Source organism: Halichoerus grypus, chromosome X (assembly GCF_964656455.1).
Source record: "Halichoerus grypus chromosome X, mHalGry1.hap1.1, whole genome shotgun sequence".
Taxonomy (NCBI): Eukaryota; Metazoa; Chordata; class Mammalia; order Carnivora; family Phocidae; genus Halichoerus; species Halichoerus grypus.
The window spans coordinates 116,944,452-116,965,495 of NC_135727.1; the positions used below are offsets into that span (position 1 = coordinate 116,944,452).

General features: G+C 43.3%; 1 long non-coding RNA gene across 1 annotated transcript in view; it reads left to right on the forward strand.

The window, feature by feature from the left end:
- Positions 1-21,044, forward strand: part of LOC144380410 (uncharacterized) — a 47,480-nt gene that overhangs the window by 6,193 nt on the left and 20,243 nt on the right. The window contains exon 3 of the long non-coding RNA XR_013444537.1: positions 17,987-18,088. This is a non-coding gene — a long non-coding RNA (uncharacterized LOC144380410). The remainder of the gene's footprint in view (positions 1-17,986; positions 18,089-21,044) is intronic.

Consider the following 21,044-nt stretch of genomic DNA (forward strand, 5'->3'; position numbering starts at 1 on the left):
TTCTTTCACTTTCTTTCTTTCTTTCTTCTTTCTTTCTTTCTTTTTTTAAGATTTATTTATTTTAGAGAAAGAGAGAGAGAGCACAGGGGAGAGGGGCAGAGAGAGAAGGAGAGAGAGAATCTCAAGCAGACTCCCCGCTGAGCGCAGAGGCCAAAGGTCAGGTCCCCGAGAAAATGACCTCAACCAAAATCAAGAGTCGGATGCGTAACTGACTGAGCTACCCAGGCGCCCCGATACCTTTTTCTAAAACGAATCCTGCATCTTGAAATTGGCCTACACGGATACTTTACTTAATCAGAAGAGTGAAAGATTTTACCCTAATTTATTCATTTTACTAAAGCCACTGCCCAAAGGACTCCGGACTTGTGTGTACAATTGTGACTGGAATAAATAGGGCACAACTCCTAACACACGTAATACGCTCTTGATCAATATTTGTTGAATAAATGGAAAAAAAAGGAAAAAAGTTGTTTTAGACTGGTCTAGGGCAGCAATTTGCACGCACACATGCACACACACACACACAAGACATATAACACAGACACAAACTTTCTTTGGCCATTGTGGGAATGAACCAGAAATCTTTAAGATGTAAAGCCAAGTTCTAAATAGGGACGCCTCAGGGGATATTTAATTACTACGACAGCATTTCGAAAACCCCCCGTGGCTGGCTCTCTGAATCTACTGGAGCCCCTGTCCTCATCCGTCCTTACGGTGAGCCGCAGATGCTTGGTCTCTGGTGTAAAATCTTTGTCAAATCCTTGAGGGCAGAAACCTTGTCTTACATCATCTTTTAAGTTTTCACAGCACCTAAGTCGGGGCAGTGGCGCTACGTACGCTTGAACATTGGTTGACCTGTACCACATAGGGTTTTAGAAAACCAGACACTAAAAATAAAATCCAGGGTTATAGTGTATTAGTGTAGTTTACAGCAAGTATCACTGTGTGTGTGTTCCGCGTGGGGCACTGAGCTTTGCAAAGCATTTTCATCACTTCTGTTCTCGCTTAAGCCCTCATGGGCTGGGAGGGTGGGTAAAAACAATACAGTTGCTGAAGACAAAATAAAACAACAACAAAAACAATACCTTTGCTATGCTCTGATGTTGTAGGCACACATGACTGTCTTGTCGCATCACCAAACCATGGCACTGACTTAATGCAGACAACTGATCAGCTGGTTTCAGAATCACATGGACAGAACCTAGTAGTAGGTTATGTTGCAATGATCCACGTTGGGCATTTTGCAGTTATTTGAGCTGAACAGGACTAAAACAATAGGTAACTTTTATCGAGCACTTTTATTGTGCCAGCTAGTATTCCTTCAGATGCCCCCTACAAAGATGGTACTTTTATTATCCCCGTTTTTCAGGTGAGGAAACTGAGGTTAAGTGACTTAAGTCATCTTAAGTCAAGGTCAGATAGTTAGGGATGAAGCAATGCTAGGATCTGAAACCAGGTGCTGTGGTACCTCAAGTTTCTCTATCTAAGGTAAAGTAGCAAAAAGGGAGCTACTAGTTTTTGTTTTTTAATAAAAGTAAGGGAAATAGTGAACTATGAAATTACAACTCAAAGAAAGTCAGGGGCGCCTGGGTGGCTCAGTCAGTTAAGCGTCTGACTCTTCAGCCCAGGTCTTGATCTCAGGGTTGTGAGTTTGAGCCCCGCATCGTGCTCCACGCTGGGTGTGGAGCCTGTTTAAAAACAAAAACAAAACAAAGAAAGTCACCTACAGATCTCCTTTATTAGAGTAATGAAAAAACTAAGTGTTCTAGACCTGCCAAGACATTGGAGAGACTTAGATAAAAATTGTGAAGTTGTATTATTTCTCTCTTGGGTCTACAAGATTTTGGCAAATAAATATAATCCAAGAGAGAGATTCAGTGGGAATCATTTGCTTTTCCCTCTCTGCAGACCCCACATTCTTCAAGTGACAAGAAAGACCTAAAAGGGAGCATATTCTATGAAACTAAATAGTCACACTGAGTGTAGCCACTCCTCTGGGAATTGCCTGAAACTCTCCAGTGAATAGCAAAGGGAATTTTCCTCTCGCCTTGTTGTCTTCCGCCAGCTGATGCCCTATCCCCAGTCTCTCTTAGCCAGTGGGCTTCTTGGAGCTGGATGGAGCATCCTTAAAGAAATGGGGTTCCTTTACCTCACTACTTCCGATTATTAATATTAATCAGCAAGTTTGGGAAGGTTTCTAGAGTCTGTAAAACATGGGCCAATTATAAGGGAGAGATTGAGAGAAAGACGGATGGAGAGAGAGTGAGAGAGAGAAGGTACGAAATGACCCTGAAAGTCCTTGGGAGTGTATTGCCATTAGAAAGGCTTTTAAAAACCAATCACTAATTCAATATGATTAATTCTTTTAAAGCAGCGTGTAGAGTGTTTCCTGAGCAGCATTGGAGGTCACTTCAAACAAAGCAAATAAACCACAGCTAATGTGCTGACACTTTAAAGAGAAAAAACAATTGCTAAAAATGTCCATCCAATTTCCATTACTTACTCCAATCATTAGAAACAGGGAATGTATTTATTGATGTAAAGTTGCTCAATCAGTATTTTCTTTATTCAAACGGATTTAGCTGGAGGGAAATTCAAGCGTTTGCCTCACAAGAGAGAAAGAGGAAAAGAGAACTATTCTTCAGGTGAGAAGCTGTTTATCTCAACCCTACAAGTGGCTCGCCGAAGAAGGATAACCAGTGAGGTACTGAAAGCAAAGCCAGTTTGCCTCTCATCACCATTAGTGTAGTTTTAGGTCCCTGAGACTCAAAGTAGGTCTGGAATTAGCAACATCAGCATCATCGGGACACACGTTCGAAATGTAGACTCTCAGGCCCCACCGCAGACCTAACTGAATCCGAATCTGCACTTTAACAAGACGTTCCATGATCCATATCCATATTAGTGTTTGAGAAACACTAGTCGAGGCCTGTTAACCGTTCGATAACACGAATGGTTATTGAAACATTTGATAGAGGAGAGAGCTGGTTAAGAAAAGGAGAAAATGCTACGTGATGAAAGCACCGTTCTTTAAAGATGTATTGGTGGTGATAAACTTGCTCCCTGTCCACTAATCCAGCCTTGAAGTAAAAACTCAAGGGGCCCTATGGCCACAGGGCCCAACATACGAACACAAAAGCCGAGTGTGAGCTTGTTAAGTGATATCTGAAATGCCAATTGGAGGCGGACTTCAAAGGACAAATCTTAATCTAATTACTACACAGAAATGATTTTAAAGCATTTTTAATGGCTAAGGTTACCAGCCACACAGAGCTTGCCAAGGTGGTACAGAACTCTAAGGACCAAGATGCATTTGGTCTTGGAGGGACAGAGTTTGGGGAAATTCAGCTAGAGTAAACAGTGAGTTTCTGTCGGGGCTAGGCAGAGATGCCATCTCGGAAGGCTGATGTGGAACATCTGGACCAGGTTTGGCAGCCACCGCGCACAATTGTTTTTGGGGAAAGGCTGTGTGAAAACATTCACACCCACAGCATAATTGGGAAAATTTCCCTTCACGCGTCTTTGTTTGATATCAAGTGGACTCATTTCATTTCTCTCTTTGGATAGTTTTATTCAACTGTCTTGTAAGAGAAAAATTGTTTTTCCCACCCTTCCACGTGTGCTCCCCCGAAAATTTAATTGCTTATTCCGAGGCTCTATCTGGAATTGGCATGAAGAGACTCATCCCGCAGAATGAAGCAGGACAGGCGCTGGCTGAGGCTGCAGAAATAATGGGCTAAAATAGACAAAGGAGGGGCACCCGGGTGGCTCAGTCCGTTAAGCGTGGGACTCTTGATTTCACCTGGGGTCATGATCTCAGGGTCATGAGATGGAGCTCAGCGACACTCAGTGGGGAGTCTGCTGGAGATTCTCTTCCTCTGCCCCTCCCCGCTGCTTGCTAGCGCGTGCGCACACACGTGCTCTCCGTCTCTCAAAATAAATAAATCTTTTAAAAAATAATAAAAATTTAAAAAATAAAAATAGACAAAGGGCCCATATCTCTAACCCATCAGATGACCATACCGGCTTGCCAGCCAGAAAATCTTCACAGGGGACCACTTTTGCCTCTGGCAAACTCAGCCCAAATCTCTGTTTAGCAAATTCACCTTAATTTTTTTTTTTTTTTTTTATGAAAGAGAAAGTGTGCGTGTTTTAAAACCAAGAAAAAAAAAATATTTTCCTTCCCTGAAGCAAACCCACATTTTGTTCTTTGGAAAACACTGAGCACTTTCATTTAAAAATTCCTGACTGTAGCGACACTTTGCTTGTCTTAACAGGTCATCTTAGAACAAGGGTTTGAATAAAATGATCTACCCAAGTCAATACTTTTTTTTAACGCTGAAACTGGTATCGAGTTTTGCCCGGCTGATGGAGCCGGGCTTGAGAAATACAAAACTTTCATTCTAGTCAAGGGACAACCTTGAAGACACAAACAAAAACTGCCTCAAGGCAATTCATCGGCCTACCTGGGATCTTTTTTTTTTTTTTTTTTTTAATTTATTTGACAGAGAGAGAGAGACAGCTAGAGAGGGAACACAAGCAGGGGGAGTGGGAGAGGGAGAAGCAGGCTCCTGGCCGAGGAGGGAGCTGGATGCGGGGCTCCATCCCAGGACCCTGGGATCACGACCTGAGCCGAAGGCAGACGCCTAACGACTGAGCCACCCAGGCGCCCCTTCCCTGGGATCTTTGTGGTGCTAAGGTAGTTGTCGTTACCGTCCATTTACCTGCTGGAGTGCCCTTTGCATTTGAGGAGCAAAGAGGTGATAGTGTTACCATGTTTGCAAAACTATGAGGGAGAGGCTGATAAATAATTTATAGCCACCTTCACAGCAAAGAACATATTTGTGGGAGCATTTGGAGGCTGCTATTTGCACAGTCGGTTAACAATTCACAAAGTATGATAGGTTGCCTCCAGGATGGTCCCCAGGGACCCCCTGATAGCGCGTCATCCTTTCCCTGGCGTGGTGGCTGGACTTAGTGGTAACTTGCTTCGAATGAACAGAAGAGCGCACAAGGGATGATGACTTGAGACTTGGTCATAAAGGGCAGTGAGGCCTCTCTCTCTCTCCCTCCTTCCCTCTCTCCCTCTCTCACTCATTCACCATCATCATCATCATCATCATCATCATCCGCTCTGGGACTGCCAGGTGTGAGCAGCCCTATGGAGAGGCCCACATGACAAGGAGCTGAGGCCTCTGGCCTACTGCCTAGTGAGTATTTGTGGGAGGGCCTCCTCTGGTCTCATCAAGTCTCAGACGCCTGTTGTCCCAGCTGACACCTCGAGTGTAGCCTTGTGAGAGACCGTGAGCCAGAACCATCCAGCCAAACCATTCGTTTGCTGATTCTTTCCTCACAGGAACTGTGAGCTAATAAACGTTCACTGTTTTAAGATGCTGACTTGTGGGGAACTGGCTACACAGCAATGGATAACTAACACACAGGGGTATTATGCTTCTTCTAGATTATTCAGCAGGTTATTTATTGAGAAACTGCCACAGGCCAGACACTGCCTAAGCAGAGGTTAATGACCTACCGAACGTAAGAAACCTATAGTAAGGCACTCCTGATTTCTGGGCACTATGTACACAACATACAGAGAAGGATTTTACCCTCGGAAATGTGTTTGTGGTAGTCATCTGTGGGAAATTCAACCTACCACCTACAGTTACTACTCTCAATTTGCTATTTATATATTCGTGGCTCAATAAATATTTATAGATTGAATGCTTCTCTGTAAATTGTGCCCACTTGTGTACTTTGAAAATGGAGATGACACTACAAGCCTCTGTCCCGGCTATGGACTGAATACTTGTGTGTCCCCCCCCCCCGCCCCACCCCTCCCCAATTAATATAGTGAAACCTAACTCCCAGTGATGCTATAAGGAGGTGGGGCCATGGGAGGCCATTAGGTCATGAGGGTGGGAACCCCCATGAATGGGATCAGTGCCCTTAGAGAAGAGACCCCAGAGAGCTCCTTACCATCTTCTGCCGAGTGAAGGCACAGCCGTCGACGAACCGGGAAGTGGGCTCTCACCAGACACCGAATCTACTGGCACCTTGATCTCAGACTTCCCAGCCTCCAGAACTGTAAGAAATAAATTCCTGTTGTTTAAAAACCACCCAGTCTAGAATATTCTGTTATAGCAGCCTGAATGGATCAAGACACTCCTTTACCTCATATATCCACTCAATCACTAGGTCTTCCAAATTCTCCTTTTTGAGAACCATTCATGTTCTTTCTTCTTTGCCATCTCTTTTCCACTGTTTCAGATCAGACCATTTCATCAGCAGCAGTGCCTTACTTTCTTGGTATCCCTGCCTCTAGTCTTGCTGCCTTCCCCTCACACTCTACGCCCCACACTGCCAACAAAGGCATTTTTCTAATATTCAAATCCTGTCCTGTTTTCATCCTACTTAGCACTGCTAGATAGTTCTTAAATTTTTGTATGGATTTGTGAGAGATCCCTGCCCTGATGTCTGCTTTTATCTCCCACCATTCCTCCTGTTGCCCTTTATACTCCAGGAATATTGAATGATTTATAATTTCCTGAATGTGTTCATCCGGCCTCTGTGTTTTAATCCACGCTATTTCTATTGCCTAGAACATTGGTTTGTCCACTGTTAGTGGAGAACTCTCATTCCCTACTACTGAGTTTCCTTTCCATGTGAAGGGACTTTTTTTTTTTTTAAGATTTTATTTATTATTAACATAACATAATAATAAAAAAATTTTTTTTAAATAAATAAAAAATAAAAAAATAAAAAAATTTAAAAAGATTTTATTTATTTATTTGAGAGAGACACAAGCTGGGGGAGGAGCAGAGGGAAAGGGAGAAGCAGACTTCCCGCTGAGTGGGAAGCCTGACATGGGGCTCAATCCCTGGACCCTGAGATCATGACCTGAGCCAAAGTCAGACGCTTAACAGACTGAGCCACCCAGGTGCCCCTCCATGTGAAGGAACTTCTATTAGTATAACACTCCTGCTCTCTCCACCCCTGGGGTTGGGGAAGAGGGATTTACCTGATTAGTGAGTTTGGGAAGGATGTATTGAACTGACCCAAGCCAATTTGGCCATTCTTTAGTGGTGAGGCTCTTCCGGTTCTAGCAAAGAAAAGTAGGAAGGTGAAATATACATCACCACCCCCACAACTTAGCTACTACATGGCCTATTATAATGAAAGCAAGTCTTGGGGCACCTGGGCGGCTCAGTCGGTTAAGCATCTGCCTTTGGCTCCGGTCATGAACTCAGGGTCCTGGGACTGAGCCCCGTCGGGCTGCCTGCTGGGCGGGGAGCCAACTTTCCCTTTTCCCCCACTTGTGCTCTCTCTCTCTCTCAAATAAATAAATAAACTCTTAAAAAAAAAAAAAAAAAAGAAAGTCTTACACCAAATCCTACCAGATGTATATTTATCAGCAAGTAGGCACAAAAACAGTCATGCGTCATGTTCTTGTAAACTTGTGTGGAAGTTCCTCTCTCAGTCCTTACACATTCCAACAAGCACCTTACAGGAAAGACTCAATCTTAAGATGGATACAGCAAAATTCTGACGATGGGACTGGCCAGTCCTACAGTTTATCTGCAACTGAGTTCTCCATGAAAAGGTGGGCATAGAACCAAGGAGGCTTTGGACCCAGGGCACTGCTCTGACAATATCAGACTGCTTGGCTTGCCAGATTCTTATACCTCCTTTGTGCAAAAGCAATTGGGCCAGTATAATCTTTCTAACCTGTCATATAAATATCTAATATCAGTCATTTCATCGATGGAAAATTATTTCTAACGTATTTATTAACAAATCCTCTGAGTATAGATTTAGATAACAATATTTGTAGTACTTAAACCTCTCTGGAACGTACATTCCTGATTAGGTGTTTCAAATGCTAACCAACCACCTCTAGGGATTACAGTTCATTTATGCATCTCACTGTTTATACCATATAGGCAATAGTTGACATGCTTCATCCAATCACTACTTTTTGGGTGCAAGCTGCACCCAGGGAGCCCCCATTCTCTTCCAAATCTCCAGAGGCAAGCTCTGTCCCTGCAGCGGGCAGGGTCTGCCTTGGTCGAGGAGTGCTGGGTGGGTCTGTCTAATTCTGGGATTCTGCACTAAGAAGCCTGCTTGTTGGCGGTATGAGCCACATTCTCCAACATCCATTGTACCAGGGATAAAGTTAATATTTTGGTCTTTAACTGCCAACTTCTTTGTCTTATTTTACAAGTAATTCAGATCTCAAGTTGGGGAGAATTATCTATTGGGCCCTTTCAAACACTGCAACTGCAAACTGACACGCTCTTGGCCCGCTCTGAGAAGCCTTTCATGAATCTTCTGGATAGACCTACGAACTCTTGCCTATTGACTTTCTCCCACCTCCACTCCACTTGAAAAAGCAGGCCCTGCCTGTGCATCTGTGTATCCTCAGCATCTGCCATACAACCTGCTACATGGCAGGTACTCAGTGAGTGTTTGCTTAATGAATAAGTCATTGTTAGCGGGACATGCTCTTCAAGGGGCTTTTTAAGACGATTGGTCAATGGCTGTGACCTCATTAACAACCTGCTTGAAATAACTGAGATAGCCAACCTCAGATGACTCGGGCAAACACAAAGAATTTCCTAGAAACAATGTCTCCCACAACTTTAAGTTTTGTTGATTTAATGTTTGTTTCTATATTTGTCTTTTCCATTATTCATTGAGTAGCAACTTCATATATATTTTCACCAGCAAAAGGTAGATATTGCATGTGAACTTAACCATTTATTCAATTGTGCCTGGGGCCTGGACCAGGATGAGGCAAGTGAGGCGCTCACCTCAGGAGGAAAATTTAAGGGGGAGGAGGAGACACCAAAAAATTCAATAATCAAGAAAAATAATATTTCAATGCAATAATCTTAAGAAATCAAAATTAATGCAAAAAATCCATGATGATTAAAATATCAACTTTTTTGGTTTTGTTTTAGAGAGCGAGTACGCGTGCATGAGTGGGAGGTGGTGTGGAAGGGGCAGAGGGAGAGGGAGAGAGAGAATCTTAAGCAGGCTCCAGGCCCAGCACGGAGCATGATGCAGGGCTCAGTCTCACAACCCTGAGACCACGACCTGAGCTGAAATCAAGAGTCAGACGCTTATCCGACTGAGCCACCCAGGCGCCCCACAATATCAATATTTTAAAGACCGGATTACTCTGGCTGACTTTTCCTTTTGCCTCAGGCTCCAGCATAGCTCAACATGGCACTGCCACTGACCTTGATTTTAATTTTTCAAAAAACATTGCATTAAAGTATCATCCATCTTGATTGTCAAGGCTTTTTTTTTTTTTTTTTTTTTTTGAGCCCTCTCAAATTTTGCACTGTGGGTGAGTTCCTCCGTCTCCTCACCCAAGCCCTGGTCCTGTCACGTACGTTAAATGAATGTCTGCCATTTGCTAGGTAAGCACTGTCGGGAAGTAGCAGCCTTTTCTTTCTAGGAGCTCATAACTTCATTTGGAAAAACAAGAGAGGAAGGAGAAATTAATTCGGACGGTGTGAAAAGTGTTGGGACAGAGCTACGCAATGAAAGCAATGATATCAGATGAGATCATATGTACAAAAATCCCAGCATTTCATCCCAAACTAGATGCCCGGGATTCAAGCACCGCCTCGGCCATTTTATAACTAGCCGTGTAATCTTGCATAACTTATCCTCGGACTTCTCTGTCCTTTCCTTTCCTCATTTGTAAAAGTGAGAATAATCATAATGCCGACTTCATAGAGTTGTGGGGACGAACTGAGCTAAGCCACATCGAGCCCTGAGAATGGAACCTGGGATGTGATGAAAAGTCAACCATGCTAGCTATAACTAGAAAGGGCTCATTTTGCAGCAAGGAGAAGCTGTAACAGAGAAAAAGTAAAGGAAAATCTCTTCTAGGCTAGCTGGTAGGAGTTATGGTGATTTTTATCTTTCTCTGACTTGTCACTTACTGTCCCAAACCACTTTTCCTTAGTTCCAGTTGAGCAGGAAAAGCTCTTTCATCTTTGGCAGTTCTTCCAAATTCAGTAGACTGTGACTGGATCATTTAGAAAGTTAATGGACAACTCCTGGCTCATGTACAAATGTACACATCCTCACCATTTTTTTCCCTGAGACTTTGATACAAAGAACAACAAGTAGACACCGTAATATTTCCCCTTAGAATATACAAGGAGTCTTTTATTCACATTGTTTCAGAGGGAGACTGATATGAGCCCTTTGAGGTGGGTAGAAGTGACCTTTTAGTACCTTACAAAATCCTGTGAACTGAAGCACACAGTGAAATGGGGAAGAACACTTTTACTTTTTATTGGACTGAAGAAGTATAAGAAGATAATTTGCTTTTTCAGCTTATCAAGACTCCACCACCTTAGTTTGGGTCAACTGGATGTTCTGAGGGGGTCTAAGAGGGTACAATTTCTGCTTCCCAATTTTTTTCCTATAAACCTGTCTACTCTGATGTTGTAAAAAGGTCCCACTATTTAAAAAGTACTTCTGTTTTCCCAATTATCTAGAAATCTAAATATGGACTGAGCGATAGATAAGATTTATGAATTGTTATTAATTTTGTTAACTGTGATAATAGCATTGTGGTTATATAAGAAAAAGCTTTTCCTTCCTTCCTTCTTTTCTTCCTTCCTTCCTTCCTTCCTTCCTTCCTTTTGAGATGCACAGTAAAGTGAAAGGACATGAGATTTGCTTTAGAGAAAACTTGGTGCAAAAAAAAAAAAGGTGTGGGGTACCGGATAAAATGAGAATAGCGAAGTATTGGTTGATGAATCTGGGTTAAGTAGAAAGAATCACTTGTAGTCTCCACTTGTATGTAGTTTTGGAATTTTTCCCAAAAAAAAAGCACATTTTTCTGTTTTTAGGCACTGGTTTTCAATCTTGCCTTGGCCCGCTGGGCAACGCGCTGGCACCATCCCTTCCTTAAAGGTGTAAGGTGGTTTCTCTATGATTGTCCCAGTGTGGAGGACATGTGTGGCTGAGATAAGGACCCCTCAGCCCTGGGAGCAGCCAGTAAGGCAGAGAGTGAGGCTCTCAGAGGGGCCAGAATTCCCGCACTGGTAACCTACAGCCCTGAGGAGTCTCATCCATCTACCCTAGGGTGCTGTTCAGATCATCACCACTGTCTTCGCGCGAGCCAAGTGGAGAAAAAACAGCGGTTCCAGATTGTTCCCATTAAGATGTAAATATCTCCTGGGAGGGGTTAACTCAGCAAGCTATTATCAACACTTAACACCTCAGGTGTTTCAGCAATCAGCTCTGGTGACTCTGACAGCTCAGGGACACCTCCCTCGGATACTGGTGAGTTTTAGACCTGGGCTGAGACTGGGGGTGGGGTGGGGGTAAGACCCTGGGGGAAGCCAGGAAGCTGGTTGCTGGGCTCCAGAATGAGTAGGCCTGAGGGGAAGAGGGAAGAGAGAAATATGCTGAGAAGTTAGAGCCTGGTGGTGGTGGTGGTGGGTGGAAGCGTGGGCAGGAGTGTCCCCGAGAACCCCAAGAGGAAGAAGTCACATCTCTGATCCCCCTCAGAAGCAAGCTTCTTCTAGGCTGCTACATAGGTGTGTGGTGTAATAGTTCTACATGCAGAAATAATTTGTTGAAAACCTGCCTAGGGTTTCTTTATGTACACCTGAAAATTACCCAAGTTGTTAAAGAACTGTGCTCAGGGGAATAATTATTTTGAATCAAATGCCCCAAGTGAATTTTTACCCCTTTGTCTTAATTTGGGTCCCCTCAGAAGCAGAAACTGAGACCCATGGGTGGGAGGCCCACCAGCCCTGGACTGATCTCCTTTAGAGATTTTCTGTTACTATAGGAAAGGAATACACTTCTAGCCTTTTAAGACGCAGTTGTTTTTTATTTCAGTAATTCACTACCGAGCTGGATCCTAACGGATTCAGAATTGTACCAAGAGTGGGAAGAACCTGGGGTTGAGTCCAGCTCTAAGACTGCACCGAACACTTTGAAGTGAGTCAGGGAAGCTGAGGTCTTTCTAAGCCAAAGGGACACGAACAAAGTCCACGAAGTCTCTGGAACTGGAATGAGCCCAAACAGAGCAAACGGAAGGTTGAGGGGAAAGTTAGGAGTCCCTTCTATACCTTACTTTATTAAGCACAGTGCATGAAGGTAGTTTGCCTTAAAGGTAGAGAGGGTAGGAAAGAGATTAGAAGTTAGGATTGTAAAGACTTTGTGACCAATTAGGCATCAGAGGTGAGGAGAAGGAAGAGTGAGGGAAGGATGACCCTTCCCCAGGAATGGTGAAGAAGGCAAGCCAGAAGCAAAGTTGCCAGCAGAAGATGCATAGTCATGACATCACATTTCAGTTCAATATGATTTCATTCCCCCTTCCTAACAGGACCCTAGCAGTTTGGGGGCTGACCGTTCTCCCACTCTGCCTTTTCTTGGAGAAAGGTGGTATCTGCCTGCCCCAGTGGAAGTTAACAGGCCAGCTCCCTCACCCTGATGGAGGCTAGACCTAGGCTAGATCATGGGACGCCCTCACCTGGGTCTTTGAAACCTGAGTGATATAAGAGTTTGAAGACTGTTTAGGGACCACTCAGTGCTAACCAGGTTTTTCCAAGCCTTTTTTTTTTGTCTCCCAAATCCTTGAAACAAATTAACTTTTGTTCAAGATTGCCAGAGGCAGTCTCCATGGCCAAGAATCCCGATTAATAAAAGAGGGCTATAAGTAAAGATTTCGCAGAGAGCAATTTGTTTCTACTCAGATTTTTTTCCTTTTTTATGATTTATAATCTAAAGCTAGTTTTTTTTTTAAAGATTTTATTTATTTATTTGAGAGAGAGAGAATGAGAGAGAGCACATGAGAGGGAGGAGGGTCAGAGGGAGAAGCAGACTCCCTGCCGAGCAGGGAGCCCGATGCGGGACTCGATCCAGGGACTCCAGGATCATGACCTGAGCCGAAGGCAGTCGCTTAACCAACTGAGCCACCCAGGTGCCCTAAAGCTAGTTTTATTGTACTTTTGTGTCTTTCTCTTTTTTCCAGCTTTATTGAGATATGATTGACATGTAACATTGTGTGAGTTTAAGATGTACAATGTGATGATTTAATACATGTATATGTTGTGAAATGATAACCACAATAAGGTTAGTTAACACATCCATCACCTCTCACAATTACCTTTTGGGGTGTGTGTGTGTGTGTGTGTGTGTGTGTGTGGTGAGAACATTTAAGATTTACTCTTAGCAACATCCAAGTATATAATACAGTATTGTTAACTATAGTCACTAGGCTCGGATTAGATCCCAAGAACTTATTCATCTTATAACTGGAAGTTTGTACCCCTTGACCAACATCTCCCCATTTCTCCCACACTCCACAGCCCCTGGTAACCACCATGCTATTCTGTTTCTATGAGGTCAGCTTCTTTAGATTCCACATGTAAGTAAGATCATACAGTATTTGTCTCTCACTGTCTGATATATTTCACTTACATAGTGCCCTCAGGGCCCATCCATGTTGTCACAAATGGTAGTATTTCCTTCTTTTTTATGGCTGAGTAATATTATATATATATGTATATAATACCATACTCATCATCCATCAGTGGACACTTAGGTTGTTTCCATGTCTTGGTTGTTGTTAACAATGCTGCATGAACATCAGGCGCAGATATCTCTTTGAGATAGTGATTTAATTTCCTTTGGATATATACCCAAAAGTGGGATTGCTGGATCATAGGGTAGTTAATTTTTTTAAAAAAATTTTTGAGGGTCCTGCATATTGTTTGCCATAGTGGCTCTACCAATTTACATTCCTACCAGTATTGCAAGGGGGGTTCCCTCTTCATATCCTGCAAACACTGTTATCTGTGGTCTTTTTGATAATAGTCATTCTGACAGGTGTGAGGTGATATCTCATTGCGGCTTTGATTTGCATTTCCCTGATGATTTGTGACGTTGGGCACCTTTTCATGTACCTGAGAACCATTTGTATGTCTTCTTTGGGAAAATGTCTGTTTGGGTACTTTGCCCATTTTTAAATTAGATTGTTTTTTTATGCACTTGAGTTGTATGACTTCCTTATATATTTTGGATGTTGACCCCTTTATCAGATGTTTTGCAAATATTTTCTCCCATTCCATAGGTTGCCTTCTCATTTTGTTGCGTATTTCTTTTGCTGTGCAGAAGCTTTGTAGTTTGATGTAGTCCCACTTCTTTATTTTTGCTTTTGTTGCCTATGCTTTTGGTGTTCTATCCAAAAAATTCATTGCTAAGGCCAATGTCAGAGTTTTTCCCCTGTGTTTTCTTCTAGGAGTTTTATGGTTTTAGGTCTTACATTTAAGTCTTTAATCCATTTTAAGTTAGTGAGCAAGGAGCCTGATGTGGGACTCAATCTCAGGAGCCTGGGACTAGGACCCGAGCCAAAGGCAGACGCTCAACCGACTGAGCCACCCAGATGTCCCTAGACCTTAACTACAGTTTAATATGGTCACATTCTGAGGTACCAGTGGTTGGGACTTTAACATGAATTAAGGGGGGACCTAATTCAGTGCATAACAGAGAGAGGGCAGGAGGGCACGAGCCTTGATGGTCTTCAAGGCAGAGGGTAATGGTGAGGTTGTGAGTGTTGGAGGAGGAGGGTGGCCCTTGCTGGCGGCACTCAGAGTTTTGGGGCCCCTCTTCTCTCCCACCCTTGGAAGTTTAGAGGCCCAAGGAGCAATGTACTTGCCCTTAGCTTATCAATATCTGGTCTCCATTTTAACCTGGAAGTGTTTTGTTGTAGTGTTGTTTTAAGATGGTAGAGGTATGAATGTGCTTATGTACTGGAGTAAAGAGCCTATGAGAGTTTTTAAAAATTGCTTTTTTGGGGGAGTTTTATGATTTTATTAACACAAATATGACATGCATGTAAGTTGTCTGTCTATTCATTTTCTTCGCCATGCAGCTGCCATTGGGATTGGTGACTCTGATGGCCCACTGTGCTGCTCTTTCCATAATGGCTTTGCAGTTCTTGGAGTAGACGCTGTGAGCAATCTCCGCACGGTGAGATTTGTTGCACCTCAGCGGCACTTCAAGCTCCTTGACGTTGTGGACTAGGAACTTCCGGAAGCCCCTGGGCAGCATGTGCTTTGTTTTCTTGTCGCTCCCATAACCACTGTTGGGCATCAAGATCTGGCCCTTGACTCTCCTGCACACCCTAATGTCAATGCCTCTGGGTTTCCACCAGTTGCACTTAATTTTGACACATTGGTCTTAGTGGGGCCAGATGAACATCTTGGTCCTCTTTTTTAATGATCTTGGGCTTCCCCGGAGGTGTGAGGGCAGCCATGATGCCGACTAGGAGATGGCTGCCCCCTCCACAGGCAGCGTCAAGGAAGACAAAAATGACTTTTCTTAGTTAGCTATTCAAGCTACGGCAAATGAAACAACTTGGGGTTTGGGAGATGAAGGGAAGCAAAAATTCAGGGAGGAGAAATCGTACCATGAAGCTGGAGATGCTGATTGGAGTGCCCCAAATCCTTTGGTCCTTATATATTTAATAAGTACCTATGAGATACAGTGTATCTTTATGTTTAGGCAGAGAGGAAGAAGTGTATGCAATTAAAACCATAATTGCAATAATAGTTGAAGGAAAAAATATGCATTATTTTGACTTTGTGCAAAGCAACAATACAAAGCTTAATACATGAGTGCTAATGGTTCTTGGACTGAAGAAAAAATGAGAGCATAAATATGTTACAAATAAATTATTGCTATAGAGTGAAAGGAAGTTGATTAGGTTCAAGTAGGAGATTCTGAATTTAGACTATAAATGTATGCGCTTGCTTACATATTCATATCTAACAAAATCCTCACAGTTGCACTGGGCTTATTGATCATTGTTTGATTCAAGATTCACTTACAAATGAGAACTGGAAGTTCTTTTGCAATTGGACAGGGAGGCTGTCTAGTCTCATAAACTATTTTTGAGAACATTTGAAGAACAGAACAGCATTTTCTTTGCAAACGTTAATTTGCCACATCATACAAAATTATTCCCCTTGGACCACCTCTATCAGCCTGGTACCATCTCAGTTTTCCAGATACAGAACAGCTCTCCCTGAGGCTGCGTAAAAGCACCAGTGGCCCAAGCTGATGCCAAATTAAGCAATCAACTGTTTCTCATCCAATACAGCTAAACCAGATGGGCCGCTTCAGTGACTTCCAGGCCAATTCCGTCTATTTTTCAACCCACATTTAATAGATTTGTGCATTGCCTGCCTTTTAGGAGGGAGAAAAAGAGCACATTTTAAACACCTCCCTTTTGTAACTATAAAATAATACCTTCATGTTCGTGGAAAATGAAAAGTTAAATGGAAATGAAATATAGGGCATTCATAACCCTGCTTTAAGGCTTTAACATATTTCTTTACAAAACCTTGAAGGCATTTTTATAATGAAAATCATCTTATATATACACATTTTTTTCATCCTTCATTACTTGATTAAGATTATATCCAACACGATTCCTATTCCACTTAAAACTCTTCCCATGCATTACTTTCATGTCTACTAGATATTTCTTTGTGTGTATCCGATAGAAAGGGGGAGATGGCAGGCCAGGCTGAGACTTAAGCTGAGTAGGTAATCCAAAAACAAGCCAAGGGTAGATAAGTGATAAGTCAAAAGGCCAAGCTGATCATCAGGAGAAGAGCCCAAGAGAAGGTCCAAAGCTGGTGGTTGATAAGCCGTGGTAGAAAATGTCGGAGAGGAGAGACTTCTCTTGGAATCTCTCTCTCCCTCTTTTTTTTTTTTTTTTTTTTAAGATTTTTATTTATTTATTTGTCAGAGAGAGAGATTGAGCACAAACAGGGGGGACGGCAGGCAGAGGGAGAAGCAGGCTCCCCACTGAGCAAGGAGCCCAATGCAGGGCTCCATCCCAGGACCCTGGGATCATGATCTGAGCCGAAGGCAGATGCTTAACTGACTGAGCTACCCAGGCGCCCCTTCTCTTGGAATCTCAAGCTGTGTTGCTGAAGCTACTCTATCACACCAAGTGCTTTCTTCTCTAGGATCAATTATTTTCCAGGGGCCCTATGGTCTCTTCCTACAAGCTGGCTTCTGTTGGCATCTGCTTTCTCCTTACCAAGTTTACCTGTATAATCTAAACTCCAACTGTGGGCTTGAGTTAATGCTTTTTCTGCACCAGTGCCCATGTGTATGAGTTAATTCAGACCTATACTCAAAGGGTGGGAACACGCCACATATTTGCATTTCTTTTCTGGCCTAACTGGGGCCTCTGCTGCAGTGATTTAGCTGTTCTCCTGCAAGGGGAGTTTAGAGCATTTCATGATTATAAATAATACTGTAATAGCATCTTTTTGCATTAATGTCTGGTAATCATCCTCATCTCAGGTAATTTCTTTCAGGAAGATTCCTAAAAGTAGAATTACACAGTCCAAAGGTATAAACTTTTTTTTTTTTTAAGAGAGAGTGCACGTGCACATGAGCACGAGTTAGGAGAGTGGGGCAGAGAGAGAGAGGGAGAGAATCTTAAGCAGACTCCACGCCCAGCTCAGAGCCTGACCCAGGGCTCAATCTCATAATCCTGAGATCACGACCTGAGCTGAAATCAAGAGTTGGATGCTTAACCGACTGAGCCACCCAGGTGCCCCAAAAGGTATAAACATTTTAAAGGGTCTTGATAGATAACATAAATTGCCTTCCGCCAAGGCGGTTCCAACTTTCACTCCCACCTGCCACATGGGACAGAAGAAAAGGCATATTTGGGAATACATTCCTGTGTTTCTAAGGGCAGGAGGGGTGGTGGCTGCACTGACTGCTGGAGGTCCAGCCAGAAGCCTTGGTTTAAATTCTGACTCGCCAACTATGTGACCTTGATGGGTCACTCACTTTTCTAAGCCCTGGTTTCTTCATATGTTTGTCGGGACTTATGACACCTTCCCAAAGACTATTGGAATGAATGTGTGAGAAACTGCTCACATAAGGCTTAATTCTCATCCCCTTTCAGCTCTGCTTGGAGACTAATCCTGGAACGGAATAAGAGTTTAGAATTTAATGGCCGATAATGGTCTAATGGACAACCTTCCCCAGCCACCTTCACCAGAGCTAGGTAAGTGGGAACAATTCTCTTCCCTCCTCTCCTCTCCTCTTCTTTTCTTTGTGACTGACCATGCATGGAGGCTGGAAGTGGGAGCTTACCCGGAACCCCCAGACCACAAGACGTCAGCACTGCCTGCCCTGCCTCCCGGATGTGTGGGGCCCTGCCATCCCACCTTGGTAGAATGATAAGCCACATGGTGGATGCAAAAGTTTGGACTTAACATTTCTGTTTTACAAATGGTTCCACAGTTTTGAATTCAGCTGAATACCACATTGGCCAACAATAACAAAGTAAGAATACAGATCAGCACCTCATTAATCCCAGCATTATTACGTGTGTGGTTTTCATTTCACATTAATATTTATTTATCTCAAAAGAAAACCAGGACCAAGTTAGGCATGTTATAGTCATCCAGCCTTTTTTTTTTTTTTTTTAAGATTTTATTTATTTATTTGACGGAGAGAGACACAGCGAGAGAGGGAACGCAAGCAGGGGGAGTGGGAGAGGGAGAAACAGGCTTCCCGCCGAGCAGTAGCCCAACGTGGGGCTCAATCCCAGGACCCCAGGATCATGACCTGAGCCGAAGGCAGACGCTTAATGACTGAGCCACCCAGGCGCCCCTATAGTCATCCAGCCTTAAAGTCAGGAAGGTACTGGGGGAAGGGAAGAGACAGGAGTTTCTCGGGGAAGCAAAGACTGCAGCTGACTTTAGTCCATGTCCTGATGGGTAACACTCATTGATCATTTTCAAGGACTTAAAAAATTAGGTGAATTTTTGGACCAACTAAACTAAAATTATGAGATGCATGAACAAATTTAGAGTAGCCTCTGAGCCTTTGACTCTACCTACCTATTCATTCCCAGCAACCACAACTTCAAATCATGGTAGCTTGTTAGTAGCATCTTAGCTCTAGAATGGAGCTCAGACACAAGCCCGTTTTTACAGATAAGGAAGCGGAGGTTCAGAGAAATGTCATGACTTGTTCAATATCACCTGAGCTCTTATGGGCAAAGCCAAGCTATGGCTAAGGCCTGTTATGTTGCTCAGCCCAACATAACACACTCCCTCCCTCTGTCTGCATTTGTGAGATGTTTATTATTACAGTACCTATTGTGACCTCAAAGCAGAAAAGCAATTGGAAAATCAGTGGTTTAATTCCAGTATAAGGAACTACAGTAGGGGGCGCCTGGCTGACTCACTCAACAGAGCATGCGGCTCGATCCCGTGTTGGGTGTGCAGCCTACAGAAAGGAAAAAAAGAAAGAAAGAAAGAGAAAAAGAAGGAAGGAAAGAAAGAAAGAGAGAGAGAAAGAGAAACTACAGTAGGGCACTCACATGCGGAGTTTTGTTCTAACTGAATTGAGAGGAGCCCTATATCTGGAATGAGAGAACTGGGGGAGGGGTGGGAAAGCTGTTTCTAATCTATTTACAGAAAATGTGTAAGTGCAAAAAAGTACTGTGAACTTCTCTTAAGTAGGATAAAGATACAAGTATAATACCCAGCTGACTTTTCTCACCTTCCCTTAAGCTTTCCGATTCTACAAATATTTAGCATCTGCGAGCAGGATAGGTCAGGAGAGCACCCTACACATTCAAGGTTTGTGGGTCAAAGGCTAGGGAGGGGTATGGGCCAGATTATGAGAGGGGTATGGACTTCTGTTCCGACTTAGAACATGGGGTAATAGTAGAGGATTTAGAGCAGGGGGAATAATACATCTGACCATTGCTTTAGGAGGAAGGAAGATCTGGGAGCAATGTGTGGTAGGAAAGGAAGGAGAAGAGACTGCAGGCCCGAACCAGTTGGCAGATGTAAAAAATCATCAAAGAGAGAAGCAGGAAAGACCTCACCCGACTTGCAGAACTAGGAATTATCTTAGTTTGGGATCCTTCCAGAAGCAGACCCCGAGGATTCAAGTACAAATAGTTACTTTGAGAGGTGATCCCAGGAAACACTGGTCGAGGAGAGGGGAAAACAGGGAAAGAAATGAAGACAGTAATGGGTGTGTTAGCAAGCCAGTTTCTAGTGTGGGTGACTAGAGGTCAATCCCACTGGGAAACTCTGGAAGACAGAGGAGAGCATGCCTCAGAGTTTTACCCACAAGGAACCAGAAATGTGGAGGATTTATTCACCAATTCCCCAACCACCGTTGCTTTAGAACTACTTCCAGAAACATAACTGTCCAGCACTCAGGGCATGCTCTGCCTATAAGCCCAATGTGCTCCAACAAAAAAATGCTCTCAGGAACAGAATCACTGGAATCCATGGGTGAAGAGTGAATGTCAAGGGAACATGGATAGAGCACCAACAGTTTGATATGCAGACACCTGTTTCTCTCTGGAGCTACTCACGCAGTCCTGGATCCTGTCAACAGGACTTAGCACTCTGCAAGTAGCTGGGTGGGAAGAGCTCTGATTTGACTTTCTTCTCTAAATTCTGTGATTCCTTCACCTTCAAAAATAGGCCACCCTACCTATGAGCACCTTTTGCATTCTTGCCTGTATCTGATTCCAGTTTTTAACCAATGCCCCTTTTAAAATTCTCCTCCACAATACAAATTTACTTGAGAAACTAATAATGAGTGTTTTGCGCATCTTTTATGCAACTGTATTTTTTTTAAGATTTTATTTATTTATTTGACAGAGAGAGACACAGCGAGAGAGGGAACACAAGCAGGGGGAGTGGGAGAGGGAGGCGCCCCTGTGGCTCAGTCGTTAAGCATCTGCCTTCGGCTCAGGTCATAATCCCAGGGTCCTGGGATCGAACCCCACGTCAGGCTCCCTGCTCGGCGGGAAGCCAGCTTCTCCCTTTCCCATTCCCCCTGCTTGTGTTCCCTCTCTCGCTGTGTCTCTCTCTGTCAAATAAATAAATAAAATCTTAAAAAAAAATAAAATAAAACACTTCTCTAATGAGATTACAGAAGACTGGAAATTATTGTAATGAAAGTATTAGGCATGTGCTACCCAA